The 15,922-nt window shown below is 36.6% G+C and overlaps 1 protein-coding gene across 6 annotated transcripts in view; it reads right to left on the reverse strand.

Annotated features, from left to right (window-relative positions):
• Positions 1–15,922, reverse strand: part of WDSUB1 (WD repeat, sterile alpha motif and U-box domain containing 1) — a 75,148-nt gene that overhangs the window by 6,829 nt on the left and 52,397 nt on the right. The gene's annotated exons all lie outside the window — the stretch shown is intronic.

Here is a 15,922-nt window from a genome sequence, read left to right on the forward strand (position 1 = left end):
GTCATGTATAATTTAAAAAAGCAATGAAACACTGTAACTAGAAATAACTGCATCTGAAAATTTGGGTTTCTTTTAAAAATTCATGCCTGAAGTTTACTATAACTAGAGTTAGCTTATTTGAAATCAAACATGTATCACTAGGGGAAAAAGCTGACAATTTTTAAAAGAAAATATATAGTGCACATTACATTCAGTATTTATTAGCTAAATAAGTTTGCTTGTTTTCATATTTTTTAAATTGACCTAAGGATTTTTAAAGCTTTCAATAATTTTTAAAATTACTTTTCCCCAGACAGTACCATCTGACTCTTGCTATAAACCAAGATAGACACTGAGTTGACAAATCAAGAGCTATACCAGATAGTTCTAGGAAATAAACAATATTTAATAAGCTCTAGTCACAGAATTTTACTTCATAATTATTGAATATACTCAGATAATTAAGTTGTGATAAGATACCAAAGTAATGACACTGACTTTATTCATTCCATGCACTTCTATTTCTAGTAATAAAGATTAAGTAAACCCCAAAGTTTCTTACTAGATTATACTTAAAAGGTGCTTCTTTTAGTCACCATTTCTAACATGGATAGCTGACTTACTTACAGGTTCAAATGGCTTTGCTCTAGTGAAAAAAGTTCAAGTGAAAAATATTAGCTCACAGGCCTGGGCTCTGAATTTGTAATACATCTGTTGTCCAAGTCCTTAGCCCACCGCTGCCCACGTGTTGTCCTGAGAAACGGACAAAGCAAGCCCAACACTCCTTTGGAGCTATATGCCCTCTTCCTGTACTCAACTTCCACAGGTAATGCTTGACTGAAGACAAGCACGCAGAAACAAAGAGACAAAGAGAAGGATTAGGATCACACAAACCTCAGAAACTGATAATAGAAACAACCGGTGAGTATTCCTAAAATGGGAATGAATCTAAAACAATGTACTATGAAAAAGAAATATTTAATGCTTATACAGCTAATTGTGTATCATTAGGCTGTACCAGGGCACTGTTACCTGTATTACTTAATCTGTACAACTTTATGAAGAAATTCATGCATGGCCTGAATAACTTTCCAAGATCATACAAGTATGGAAAGACACAGCTGGGATTTAAACCCAAGCAGTCTATGCGCCTTAATCTACATGCTAAATCAGATTTCCAGAAATGACAAATACTGAAATTTTGAAAAAAAATCTCGATGGTATAGCATTAACACAATGCAGAATAGATGACTGGTAGGCAGGCTGGAGAAGGTGTACAGAATGAGAATAGCAAAGTTTTCCAGAATTGATAAAAGGCACAGAATTCATTCAAGAAGCAGTGTACCCTGAACAAGAGAAATAAAAATACGTATCAAACTGAAACAAAAAAGCAGAAACTGACATTATACTTGCACTGAAACAACAGACACTAAAGAATGTATTCTCTATAAGTAATTGAGATAAATCACTGTTGAAACAGAGCAGGACCCTATGGTCCTTGCCCCCCACCCCCCATGTCCTCAGCCTGGCCTTTTGTCTGTGGAAAAACTTTAGCCAAAGAATAAGTTTAATCAGAGTGCAGAAACAAAGGAAAACAGTCAAAGGAGACCAAATAATAATAGTCATTAAGCATAGTCAAGGACCTTTACTTCCTCCTTAAGGGCTACAGATAATATTCTGAGCCATATCCTGTGAGCTGTCTTACAGATACCGAAACCTCCACCAGGTGGAAGAAGTTACCTACATGATGACCAGGCTGTAGCCATGACATAAGCTGCCACAATTCCAAGAATTGGCCTCAAAGAAATGGAAACAAACTGAACGTGGAACTGAAGATTAACTGTACCTAAAACAGTCAAGATGACACTGGTCAGGCCACTGATGACCAATTTCAAGATGACCGTCAGAGCTGACTGTATTGTTTCTGCATGTAGCCCCCTCCCTCTGTCTATAGACACTCTTGCCCCCTGATTGTCGGCAGGGGGAGTCAGCCTTTGGACTGGCATCTGCCCTCCCCACCAGATGCCAGCCTCCAAAATAAAGCAACGTTTCCTTTCCTACCAACACTTGTCTCTCGAGAATTGGCTTTCAAGCAGCAAGCAGCCGGACCTGGGTTCAGTAGCACTGTGAAGGCTTTAGAGAAAAATCAGCATGCTCAGATAAGGTTTATTAGGTTTTTACAATTTAGAATGATGAGTTATAAATGTGAACACTTACTTATTATTTTTCTAAAAATTAACATATTTAAATGTTCAGAATAGACGGAAAGCTTGACTAGTGCAACGTTGTCATTCCTACTCACTCCACCCCCAAATTAACATTTCGTTTTTAGATTTTCTGTAACTCTAATCAAAATGTCAATGAGATTTTCTTTTGTAGCATAACAAAATGATTCTATAACTTACCTGGAAGTCAAAAATGGACAAAAATTGCACATGCCAATATTTTAAAATAATGAAAGGTGAGCATAATTAAAACAAAAAAATTAAATATGGCAGTGCCTATCAGTATTGAGAACTTATCCAAGAATTTATCCAACAGAAATACTTCAAGTATACCTGTATATACTATATGACTGTGGATTTTTTTCCTGCAGAATTACTTGGAGAAATGTCTTAACAGAGTAAGAGTTAATATATGGAACATCCATACCATAAAATACTGTCCTGCAGTTGAGAATGAAGTAGTTCTGAATATACTAACAAGGGAATACTATCTGATATATATATTAAGTGAATTAAAAAAATTTTTAATGTATCATCCTGTTTGTTATAGAACAAAATTGTAAGTGGCTAGAAAAATATCTGGAAGGATATACCAGAGTATGGAAGAGTCTCCACATTTTCAAAATATTTATTTCTGTGTTGCTTAAGTGTTTTTCACCAAGCACATGCTGCAATCATCATTTAAAAGGATAGATGAAAAAAATACTGTGTAAGAATGCTGAAATATAGGCAGAAACAAGTCTCAGAAATTTTTTTCTGAGACAGTTAATTCAACAGATGTAAGGTATAGGCCTTCCAAAACACCATGAGGAAGAAAAAAGCCAAAAAGGACATGTGATCAATTCAGGAAAGAAGGGGGAAAAGGGAAGTAGAAGAAAGCAAAAGAAATTGGTTCAGTTCTATTAAAGATAAGACTGAATTTTTTTAAATTAATTCAACTGTATGTTTTCCACAGGGAAGACTTCTAAAAGTAACACAGGAAGGCTAAAAATAAATGGATGGTGACTAGCTGGGAATTACGCTAAATGAAAAAAGCTAATCCTAAAAGGTTATATACTGTATGAGCCCATCTGTATAACAATTTTGAAATGACAAAATTTTAGAAACAGGACAAACTGGAGTGGAGGTGGGAAGAGAGCCGGCAGGTGATGGATATAGTTATAAGAAGGCAACAGGAGGGGTCCTTGTGGGTTTTGTCTTGACTAGTGGTTGATACTCAAACTTCCAAAAGGGGCAAAACTGTATACAACTTAATACACATCTGGGGAAATCTAAATAAGATTTGTGGATCACATCAATGTTAATACCCTAGTTGTAATAGTACAGTATCATCTGCAAAATGCTACCAGTGAGGGAACTGGGAAAAGTGCAAGAAATCTCTCATTTCTTACAGAACAGAGTGTGAATCTACAATTGTTTCAATAAAAGTAATAAAATTTAAAAATGAATGGGTGGCACCACAAAGGTTTAAATGAAAAACAAAGGCAATACTAAATGTACAGAAGGCTATGGAGCAACTAGAACTCTCATGCACTGCTGGTGGAAGTATAAACTGATTCAACCACTCCAGATAACTACGTATATCCATTCCTAGGAATACACCCAACAGAAATGCATTTGTACATTCACACACACAAAAAATGATTAAAGGTTCATGGCAGCATGTTTATGATAGCCAACAATGACTATCAATAGTAGAATGGATAAATAAACTGTATACTGACACGAGAATGAACAGATTACTGCTTTATGCAACAGCATGAACAAATCACACAAACATGATACTTAAAGAAGCTAGACCCAAAAGAGACACACACTCTGTTTCAATTTAGATAAAAATGTGCTTCTCAGCAAAGGAAACCGTAAACAAAAAGACAACCTATGGACTGGGAGAAAATATCTGCAAATGATGCAACCGATATGGGCTTAATTTCCAAAATATACAAAGAGTTCATACAATCAACAACAAAAAACAAACAACCCAACTGAAAAAATGGGCAGAAGACCTAAATAGACGTTTCTCCCAAAGAAGACATACAGATGGCCAAGAGGCACATGAAAAGATGCTCAACATCACTAATTATTAGAGAAATGCAAATCAAAACTACAATGAGGTATCACTTCACACTGGTCAGAATGGCCATCATCAAAAAGTCTACAAACAATAAATGCTGGAGGGGGTGTGGAGAAAAGGGAACCCTTTTAACATTGTTGGTGGGAATGTAAACTGGTGCAGCCACTATGGAAGACAGTATGGAGGTTCCTCAAAAAACTAAAAACAGAACTACCATATGACCCAGCAATCCCACTACTGGGCATATACACAGAGAAAACCATAATTCAAAAAGATACATGCACCCCAATGTTCATAGCAGCACCATTTACAATAGTCAAGACATGGAAACAACCTAGATATCCACTGACAGATGAATGAATAAAGAAGATATGGTAAAATGGAATACTACTCACCCATAAAAAAAGAATGAAATAATGCCGTTTGCAGCAACATGGATGGACCTAGAGATTATCATACTAAGTGTAGTTAAGTCAGAAAGAGAAAGACAAATACCATATCACTTTTATGTGGAATCTAAAATACAACACGAACATATCTACAAAACAAGAATAGACTTACAGATATAGAGAACAGACTTGTGGTTGCCAAGGGAGAGGGAAGGTTGGGCAGTTTGGGATTAGTAGATGCAAACTATTATATATAGGATGGATAAACAACGAAGTCCTACTGTATAGCACAGGGAACTATATTCAATATCCTTTGATAAACCGTAATGGAAAAGAACATGAAAAAGTATATATGTGTATAACTGAATCACTTTGCTGCACAGCAGAAATTAACACTGAAAATCAACTATACTTCAGTAATATTAAATATATATATACACTCGAAAAATAAAAACAAAAAAGTGCTTCTGATTAATATTAAGTCACAATACTGACTACCCTTCTTAATTATGTGAAAATTCAAGATGTACACTTATGTTTATTTAAAAAATACATAAAATGAAAGAAATATACCATGCAGCTATTAAAAAAACAAGAGAGCCAAGACTGAAATGAATGAGACAAAATTCAAGACAAAATACATTAAATGATACCAAGAGTATTTTAAGATGATAAAAAATGCAAACCTCCAAGAGAGAACAGTCACAAATTTAATTTTGTGAACTAACCTATTAAAGCTGGATTTGAATTCATAATTGAATTTGTGGTTAAGAACTCTCCTACAAAAAACTTCAGGCCTAGAAGACTTCACTGGTAAGTTCTAACAAACATTTAAGGAAAAAATAATAGCAATACCATACAAACTCTGAAAATGGAGAGGAAACACTTAGCAATCATTTATGAGGCCAGAATTACCCTCATACCATGTCAGACAGACATTACAAGAAAACTACAGCCAATATCCCCTTATGAACACATATATAAAAATACTGGAAGTATTAGCACATCAAATTCAGCAATATGTAAAGAGGATAATTCAGATTCTACACACACACAAAATAATAAATTCAGCAAAGCTGCAGGATACAAAATCAACATATAAAAATCACTTATGTATAGAGTAAACATACCTCAACATAATAAAGTCCATTTATTAAAAACCCACAGCTAACATCATACTAAATGGTGAAAAACTGAAAGCCTTTCCTCTAAAATCAGAAATAAGACAAGGATACCCACTCTTGCCACATCTCTTTAACGTAGTATTAAAAGTCCTAGCCACAGCAATCTGATAAGAAAAAGAAAAGGCATCCAAATTGGAAGAGAAGAAGTAAAACTGTCACATTTCCAGATGACATGATACTATATATAGAAAACCCTAAAATCTCCACCAAAAAAATTAGAATAAATTCAGTGAAGGTACAGGATACAAGGTTAATATACAGAAATCTGTTGCTTTTCTATACATTAATAACGAGCTATCAGAGAAAGCAAGAAAACAATCCCATTTAAAATTGCATTAAAAATAATTAAATAGCTAGGAATAAACTTCACCAAGGAAATGCAAGACCTATACTGTGAAAACTATAAAACACTGATGAAGGAAAATGAAGATGATACAGAGAAATGGAAAGATATCCGGTGCTCTTGGGTTGGAAGAATTAATATTGTTAAAATGTCCATACTACCCAAAGCAATCTATAGATTTACACAAAAGACCCCAAATTCCCAAAGCAATTTTGAGAAAGAACAGAGCTGAGGTATCATGCCCCCTGACTTCAGACTACACTACAAAGCTACAGTCATCAATACAGTATGGTACTGGTAGAAAAACAGACACATAGATCAATGCAACAGAATAGAGAGCCCTGAAATAAACCCATACACTTACAGTCAATCTATGAGAAAGGAGGCAAGAAAATACAATAAGGAAAGGACAGTCTCTTCAATAAGTAGTGCTGGAAAGACTGGACAGCTACATGTAGAAGAATGGAAATAGAACATTTTCTCATGCCATATACAAAAATAAACTCAAAATGGTTTAAAGACTTATATGTAAGACCTGACACCATAAAACTCCTAGAAGAAAACAGGCAGAACATTCTTTGACATAAATTGTAGCAATATTTTTTTGGATCTTTCTCCTAAGGCAAAGGAAACAAAAGCAAAACAACAAATGGGACCTAATTAAACTCAAAAGCTTTCATACAGCAAAGGAAACCAGCAATAAAACAAAAAGACAACCTACTGAATATGAGAAAATATTTGCAAATGATACAACTGATAAGGGGTTAATATCCAAAATATATAAACAGCTCATACATCTCAATATCAACAAAGAACCTGATTTTAAAATGTGCAGGAGACCTGAATAGACATTTTTCCAAAGAAGACATAGAGATGGCCAACAGGCACATGAAAAAATTCCCAACATTGCTAATCATCAGAGAAACGCAAATTAAAACTACAACAAGATATATAGCCTTACAGCTGTCAGAATGGCTATCATCAAAAAGACAACAAGTAACAAATGTTGTGAGGATGTGGAGAAAGGGAACTCCAGTATACTGTTGGTGGGAATGTAAACTGGTGCAGCCACTGTGGAAAACAAGATGGAGGTTCCTCAAAAAACTAAAAACAGAACTACCATATGATCCAGCGATTCCACTGTTGGGTATATATATGAAGAAAATGAAAAGAGTAATTCAAAAAGATACATGCACCCCAGTGTTTATAGCAGCATTCTTTTTTTTTTTTTTTTTTTAATTTTTTTAATTTATTTTATTTATGGCTGTGTTGGATCTTCGTTTCTGTGCGAGGGCTTTCTCCAGTTGTGGCAAGCGGGGGCCACTCTTCATCGCGGTGCGCGGGCCTCTCGCTATCGCGGCCTCTCTTGCTGCGGAGCACAGGCTCCAGACGCGCAGGCTCAGTAATTGTGGCTCACGGGCCCAGTCGCTCCGCGGCATGTGGGATCTTCCCAGACCAGGGCTCGAACCCGCGTTGCCTGCATTGGCAGGCAGATTCTCAACCACTGCGCCACCAGGGAAGCCCTATAGCAGCATTCTTTACAACAGCCAAGATATGAAAGCAATCTAAGTGTCCATCAATGGATGAAGGGATAAAGAAGATGTGGTATGTACATACAATGGGATACTAGTCTGCTATAAAAAAGAATTTTGCCATTTGCAGCAACGTGGATGGACCTGGAGGGTATTATGCTTAGTGAAATAAATCAGGAAAATAAATACTGTATATTATCACATATATGTGGAATCTAAAAAATAAAATGAATGAATATAATTTTTTTTTTACTTTAGAAAGTCAAAGGATCTATTTTAAAAGCTCTTGTTACTAATAAACTAAGCAAGTCGAAAAATAAAGTAAATCTACAAAATCCAGTGTGAAATATCAGGCAATTAAGAATTGGAAATCGAAAGTTTGAAAAGTAGTATTTACAAATGTTATAAAAAATGAAATACCTAAGGATAATGTTGGCAAAATATGTGAAAACCTATAGACCGAAACACAAACACTGTTTAGCAAACATTAAGAAGACCTAAATAGAGCTTCCCTGGTGGCACAGTGGTTAAGAATCCGCCTGCCAGTGCAGGGGACACAGGTTCGAGCCCTGGTCCAGGAAGATTCCACATGCTGCGGAGCAACTAAGGCTGTGCACCACAACTGCTGAGGCCTGTGCACCTAGAGCCCGTGCTCCGCAACGAGAAGCTACTGCAATGAGAAGCCTGCGCACCACAACGAAGAGTAGCCCCTGCTCGCCAAAAATAGAGCAAGCCTGCACAAGGCAACAAAGACCCAATGCAGCCAAAAATAAATAAACTAAATAAATAAAATCAGTTTAAATTAAAAAAGAACACCTAAATAAATGGAGAGCTATATCATACTTGTGAATTGGAGTTGTCAATACCAAATGTATCTATAGATTAAACACTATCCCAAGCAAAATCCTTGTAAGCTTTTATACTGCAAACTACAAAACATGCTGAAAGAAATAAAAGAAGACACAAACAAATGGAAAGACATCCTGTATTCACGGACTGGAAGAGTTAATAATGTTAAATACTCCATACTACCCGAAGTGATCTACAGAATCAATGCAATCTCTATCAAAATCCCAATTGCATTTTTTGCAAAAATAGAGAAGTCTATCCTAAAATTCATATGGAATCTCAAGGGACCCTGAAGAGTCAAAACAACCCTAAGAAAGAACAAAGCTAGAAGCTTCATGCTTTCTTATTTCAAAACATACTACAAAGCTACAATAATCAAAATAGTGTGGTACTGGCATAAAGACAAACATATAGACCAATGGAACAGAATAGAGAGCTCAGAAACGAACATTCACACATATGGTCAAATGATCTTCAACAAGGGTGCCAACATTACACAATGGGGAAAGACTACACATTTTTCCACGTCATGAAGCTTTCCCCTATGCTTTCTTCTTGGAGGTTTATAGTTTCAACTGTTATACTTAGCTCTTTAATCCATCTGAATTGATTTTTGTATATGGTTAAAGTAAGGATCCAATTTCATTCTTCCATATGTGGATATCTAGTTTTCCCAGCAACACTTGTTGAAGAGAATATTCATTGAGTTTGGCAATGATTTCTTGGCTAGGACACCAAAGGCACAGGCAACAAAAGCAAAAACAGACAAATGGGACTGCAGTCATCCTTAAGTATCCAAAGTGGTTTGGTTACAGGAGCCCCTGTGGATACCAAAATCCACAGGTGCAAAAGTCCTTTATATAAAATGGCATAGTATTTGCATGTAACCTATGCACATACTCCCATGTACTTTATTTTTTTTTGAATTTTATTTGACTTTATTTAATACAGCTGGTTCTTATTAGTTATCTATTTTATACATACTACTGTATATACGTCAATCCCAATCTCCCAATTCATCCCACCACCACCACCACCACCACCCACTCCGCTTCCCCCCTTGGTGTCCATATATTTGTTCTCTACATTTCTGTTTTTATTTCTGCCTTGCAAACAGGTTCATCTGTACCATTTTTCTTGATTCCACATATATGCGTTAATATACGATATTTGTTTTTCTCTTTCTGACTTACTTCACTCTGTATGATAATCTCTAGGTCCATCCACGTCTCTATGAATGACCCAATTTCATTCCTTTTTATGGATGAGTAATACTCCATTCTATACATGTCCCACACCTTCTTTATCCATTTGTCTATAGATGGGCATTTAGATTGCTTCCATGACCTGGCTATTGTAAATAGTGCTGCAATGAACATTGGGGTGCATGTGTCTTTCTGAATTACAGTTTTCTCTGGGTATATGCCCAGTAGTGGGATTGCTGGGTCATATGGTAATTTTATTTTTAGTTTTTTTAAGGAACCTCCATACTGTTCTCCACAGTGGCTGTATCAATTTACATTCCCACCAACAGTGCAAGAGGGTTCCCATTTCTCCACACCCTCTCCAGCATTTGTAGTTTGTAGATTTTCTGATGATGGCCATTCTGACTGGTGTGAGGTGATACCTCATTGTAGTTTTGATTTGCATTTCTCTAATAATTAGTGATGTTGAGCAGCTTTTCATGTGCCTCTTGGCCAGCTGTATGTCTTCTTTGGAGAAATGCCTATTTAGGTATTCTGTGCTTTTGATTGGGTTGTTTGTTTTTTTAATATTGAGCTGCATGAGCTGTATATACATTTTGGAGATTAATCCTTTGTCCTTTGACTCATTTGCAAATATTTTCTCCCATTCTGAGTGTTGTCTTTTCATCTTCTTTATAGGTTCCTTTGCCATATAAAAGCTTTTAAGTTTCATTAGGTCCCATTTGTTTACTTTTGTTTTTATTTCCATTAATCTAGGGCTTTCTATCCTGTTCCATTGATCTGTATTTTTGTTTTTGTGCCAGTACCATACTGTCTTGATTACTGTAGCTTTGTAGTATAGTCTGAAGTCAGCAGTCTGATTCCACCAGCTCTGTTTTCTTCCCTCAAGATTGCTTTGGCTATTCGGGGTCTTTTGTGTCTCCATACAGATTTTAAGATTTTTTGTTCTAGTTTTGTAAAAAAAAAAAAAAAAGCCATTGGTAATTTGATAGGGATTGCACTGAATCTGTAGATGTCTCTGGGTAGTATAGTCATTTTCACAATATTGATTCTTCCAATCCAAGAACATGGTATATCACTCCATCTGTTTGCATCATCTTTGATATATTTCATCAGTGTTTTATAGTTTTCTGAGTGCAGGTCTTTTACCTCCGAAGGTAGGTTTATTCCTAGGTATTTTATTCTTTTTGTTGCAGTGGTGAACAGGATTGTTTAATTTCTCTTTCTGATCTTTCGTTGTTAGTGTATAGGAATTCAAGAGATTACTGTATATTAATTTTGTATCCTGCAACTTTACCAAATCCATTAATTAGCTCTAGTAGTTTTCTAGTGGCATCGTTACCATTCTCTATGTATAGTATCATGTCATTGGCAAACAGTGACAGTTTTACTTCTTCTTTTCCAATTTGTATTCCTTTTATTTCTTTTTCTTCTCTGATTGCCATGGCTAGGACTTACAAAACTATGTTGAATAATAGTGGTGAGTAATGGACATCCTTGTCTCGTTCCTGATCTTAGAGGAAATGCTTTCAGTTTGTCACCATTGAGAATGATATTTACTGTGGGTTTGTCATATATGGCCTTTATTATGTTGAGGTAGGTTCCCTCTATGCCCACTTTATGGAGAGTTTTATCATAAATGGGTGTTTAATTTTGTCAAAAGCTTTTTCTGCATCTATTGAGATGACCATATGGTTTTTATTCCTCAATTTGTTAATATAGTGTATCACATTGATTGATTTGCATATACTGAAGAATCCTTACATTCCTGGGATAAATCCCACTTGATCATGGTGTATGATCCTTTTAATGTGTTGTTGGATTCTGTTTGCTAGTATTTTGTTGAGGATTTTTGCATCTATATTCATCACTGATGTTGGTCTGTAATATTCTTTTTTTGTAGTATCTTTGTCACCATCAGGCTGATGGTGGCCTCGTAGAATGAGTTTGGAGTGTTCCATCCTCTGCAATTTTTTGGAAGAGTTTGAGAAGGACGGGTGTTACCTCTTCTCTAAATGTTTGATAGAGTTCACCTGTGAAGCCATCTGGTCCTGGACTTTTGTTTGTTGGAAGATTTTTAATCACAGTTTCAATTTCATTACTTGTGATTGGTCTGTTCATATTTTCTATTTTTTTCCTAGTTCAGTCTTGGAAAGTTATACCTTTCTAAGAATTAGTCCATTTCTTCCAGGTTGTCCATTTTATTGGCATAGTTGCTTGTAGTAGTCTCTTATGATGCTTTGTATTTCTGTGGTGTCAGTTGTCATCTCTCCTTTTTCATTTCTAATTTTATTGATTTGAGTTGTCTCCCTTTTTTTCTTGCTGAGTCTGGGGAAAGGTTTATCAATTTTGTTTATCTTCTCAAAGAACCAACTTTTAGTTTTACTGATCATTGCTATTGTTTTCTTTGTTTCTATTTCATTTATTTCTGCTCTGATCTTTATGATTTTTTCCTTCTACTAACTTTAGGTTTTGTTTGTTCTTTCTCTAGTTCCTTTAGGTGTAAGGTTAGATTATTTGAGATTTTTCTTGTTTCTTGAGGTAAGCTTGTATTGCTATACACTTGGCTCTTAGAACTGCTTTTGCTGCATCCCATAGGTTTTGGATCGTCATGTTTCTGTTGTCATTTGTCTCTAGGTATTTTTTGATTTCCTCTTTGATTTCTTCAGTGATTTCTTGGTTATTTAGTAATGTATTGTTTAGCCTCCACGTGTTTTTGTTTTTTACGTTTTTTTCCCTGTAATTGAATTCTAATCTGATAGCGTTGTGGTCGGAAAAGATGCTTGATATGATTTCAATTTTCTTAAATTTACTGAGGTTTGATTTGTGACCCAAGATGTGATCTGTCCTGGAGAATGTTCCGTGTGCACTTGAGAAGAAAGTGTAATCTGCTGTTTTTGGATGGAATGTCCTACATATATCAATTAAATCTATCTGGTCTATTGTGTCATTTAAATCTAGGGTTCCCTTATTAATTTTCTGGCTGGATGATATGTCCATTGGTGTAAATGAGGTGTTAAAATCCCCCACTAGTATTGTGTTACTGTAGATTTCCTCCTTTATAGCTGTTAGCACTTGCCTTATGCATTGAGGTGCTCTTATGTTGGGTGCATATATATTTATAATTGTTATATCTTCTTCTTGGATTGATCCCTTGATCATGATGTAGTGTCCTTCCTTGTCTCTTGTAACATCTTTACTTTAAAGTCTATTTTATCTGATATGAGTATTGCTACTCCAGCTTTCTCTTGATTCCATTTGCATGCAATATTTCTTTCCTCCCCTCACTTTCAGTCTGTATATGTCCCTAGGTCTGAAGTAGGTCTCTTGTAGACAGCATATATATGGGTCTTGTTTTTGTATCCATTCAACAAGCCTGTGTCTTTTGGTTGGAGCATTTAATCCATTCACGTTTAAGGTAATTATCGATATGTATGTTCCTATGACCATTTCCTTAATTGTTTTGGGTTTGTTTTTGTAGGTCCTTCTCTTGTGTTTCCCACTTAGAGAAGTTCCTTTAGCATTTGTTGTAGAGCTGGTTTGGTGGTGCTGAATTCTCTTAGCTTTTGCTTGTCTGTAAAGCTTTTGATTTCTCTGTTGAATCTGAATGAGATTCTTGCTGGGTAGAGTAATCTTGGTTGTAGGTTCTTCCCTTTAATCACTTTAAATATATCATGTCACTCCCTTCTGGCTTGTAGAGTTTCTGCTGAGAAATCAGCTGTTAACCTTATGGGAGTTCCCTTGCATGTTACTTGTCGTTTTTCCCTTGTTGCTTTTAATAATTTTTCTTTCTCTTTATTTTTTGTCAGTTTGATTACTATGTGTCTCAGCGTGTTTCTCCTTGGGTGTATGCTGCCTGGGACTCTCTGTGCTTCCTGGACTTGGGTGGCTATTTCCTTTCCCATGTTAGGGAAGTTTTTGACTATAATCTCTTCAAATCTTTTCTCAGGTCCTTTCTCTCTCACTTCTCCTTCTGGGACCCCTATAAGGCGAATGTTGGTGCATTTAATGTTGTCCCAGAGATCTCTTGGGCTGTGTTGATTTCTTTTCATTCTTTTTTCTTTATTATGTTCCACAGCAGTGAATCCCACCATTCTGTCTTCCAGGTCACTTATCCATTCTTCTGCCTCAGTTATTCTGCTATTGATTCCTTCTAGTGTATTTTTCATTTCACTTAGTCTATTGTTCATCTGTGTTTGTTTGTTCTTTAATTCTTCTAGGTCTTTGTTAAACATTTCTTGCATCTTCTTGATCTTTGCCTCCATTCTTTTTCCGAGGTCCTGGATCATCTTCACTATCATTATTCTGAATTCTTTTTCTGGAAGGTTGCCTATCTCCACTTCATTTAGTTGTTTTTCTGGGGTTTTATCTTGTTCTTTCATCTGGTACATAGTCCTCTGCCTTTTCATTTTCTCTATCTTTCTGTGAAAGGAGATTTCATTCCACAGACTGCAGGATTGTAGTTCTTCTTGCTTCTTCTGTCTGCCCTCTGTTGGATGAGGCTATCTAAGAGGCTTGTGTAAGCTTCCTGATGGGAGGGACTGGTGGTGAGTATAGTTGGGTGTTGCTCTGGTGGGCAGAGCTCAGTAAAACTTTAATCTGCTTGTCTGCTGATGGGTGGGGCTGAGTTCCCTCCCTGTTGGTTGTTTGGCCTGAGGCAACCCAGCACTGGAGGCTATGGGCTCTTTGGTGGGGCTAATGGAGTACTTCCCAGAACTTCTGCTGCCAGTGTCCTTGTCCCCGGGGTGAGCCACAGCCGCCCCCCACCTCTGCAAGGGACCCTCCAACAACAGCATGCAGGCCTGGCTCAGTCTCCTATGGGGTCACTGCTCCTTCCCCCTGGGTCCCGATGTGCACACTACCCTGTGTGTGCCCTTCAAGAGTGAAGTCTCTGTTTCCCCCAGTCCTGTCAAAGTCCTGCAATCAAATCCCACTAGCCTTCAAAGTTTGATTCTCTGGGCATTCCTCCTCCCATTGCCAGACCCCCAGTTGGGAAGCCTGACATGGGGCTCAGAACCTTCACTCCAGTGGATGGACCTCTGTGGTATAATTATTCTCCAGTTTGTGAGTCACCCACCCAGCGGCTATGGGATTTGAATTTATTGTGATTGCGCCCCTCCTACTGTCTCATTGCAGCTTCTCCTTTGTCTTCGGATGTGGGGTATCTTTTTTGGTGAGTTCTGGTGTCTTCCTGTCGATTATTGTTCAGCAGTTAGTTGTGATTCCAGTGCTATCACAAGAGGGAGTGAGCACACATCCTTCTACTCCACCATCTTGAACCAATCTCCCCTCCCATATACTTTAAATCATCTCTAGATTACTTATAATACCCAGTAGAATGTAAATGCTATGTAAATAGATGTCAGCGTGCAGAAAATTCAAGATTTGCTTTTTGAAACTTTCTGGAATTTTGGGGGAAGCTGTGGATACAGAGGGCTGACTGTACATCAAACTTAAAAACTTCTGCGCAGCAAAGGAAACAATCAACAGAGTGAAAAGGCAACCTACAGAGAAATATTTGCAAACCATATATCTGGTAAGTTAATAACTAAAACATATAAAGAATTCCTAGGGCTCAACAACAAAAAATAAACAACCTCATTTTTTAAATGTGCAAAGGTCTTGAATAGACATTTCTCCAAAGAAGATGTACAAATGGCCAACAAGCATATGAAAAGGTGTTCAACATCACAAATCATTAGGAAAATGCAAATCAGAACTACAATGAGAAATCACCTCACACCCATTAGGATAGTCACTATCAAAACAAAACAAAACAAAAACCAGAAAATAACTAGTGTTGGTGAGAATGTAGAAAAATAAGAACCCTCGTGCACTGTTGGCAGTAATGTAAAATGGTGCCGTCACTACAGAAGATAGTATGGAGGCTCCTCAAAAAAATTAAAAATAGAATTACAATGTGATCCAGCAATTACACTTCTGGGTATATATCCAAAGGAATTGAAAACAGAATCTCAAAGAGCTATCTGCACACCCATATTCCCAGCATCATTATTCACAACAGCCAAGAGGGAGAAGCACCCCAAGTGTCCAACAATGGATGAATGGATAAACAAGATAGGGTATACTCATACAATGGAATATTATCCAGCCTTAATAGAAGGGAAATCCTGCCATTTGT

This window comes from Balaenoptera musculus, chromosome 7, assembly GCF_009873245.2.
Source record: "Balaenoptera musculus isolate JJ_BM4_2016_0621 chromosome 7, mBalMus1.pri.v3, whole genome shotgun sequence".
NCBI lineage: Eukaryota > Metazoa > Chordata > Mammalia > Artiodactyla > Balaenopteridae > Balaenoptera > Balaenoptera musculus.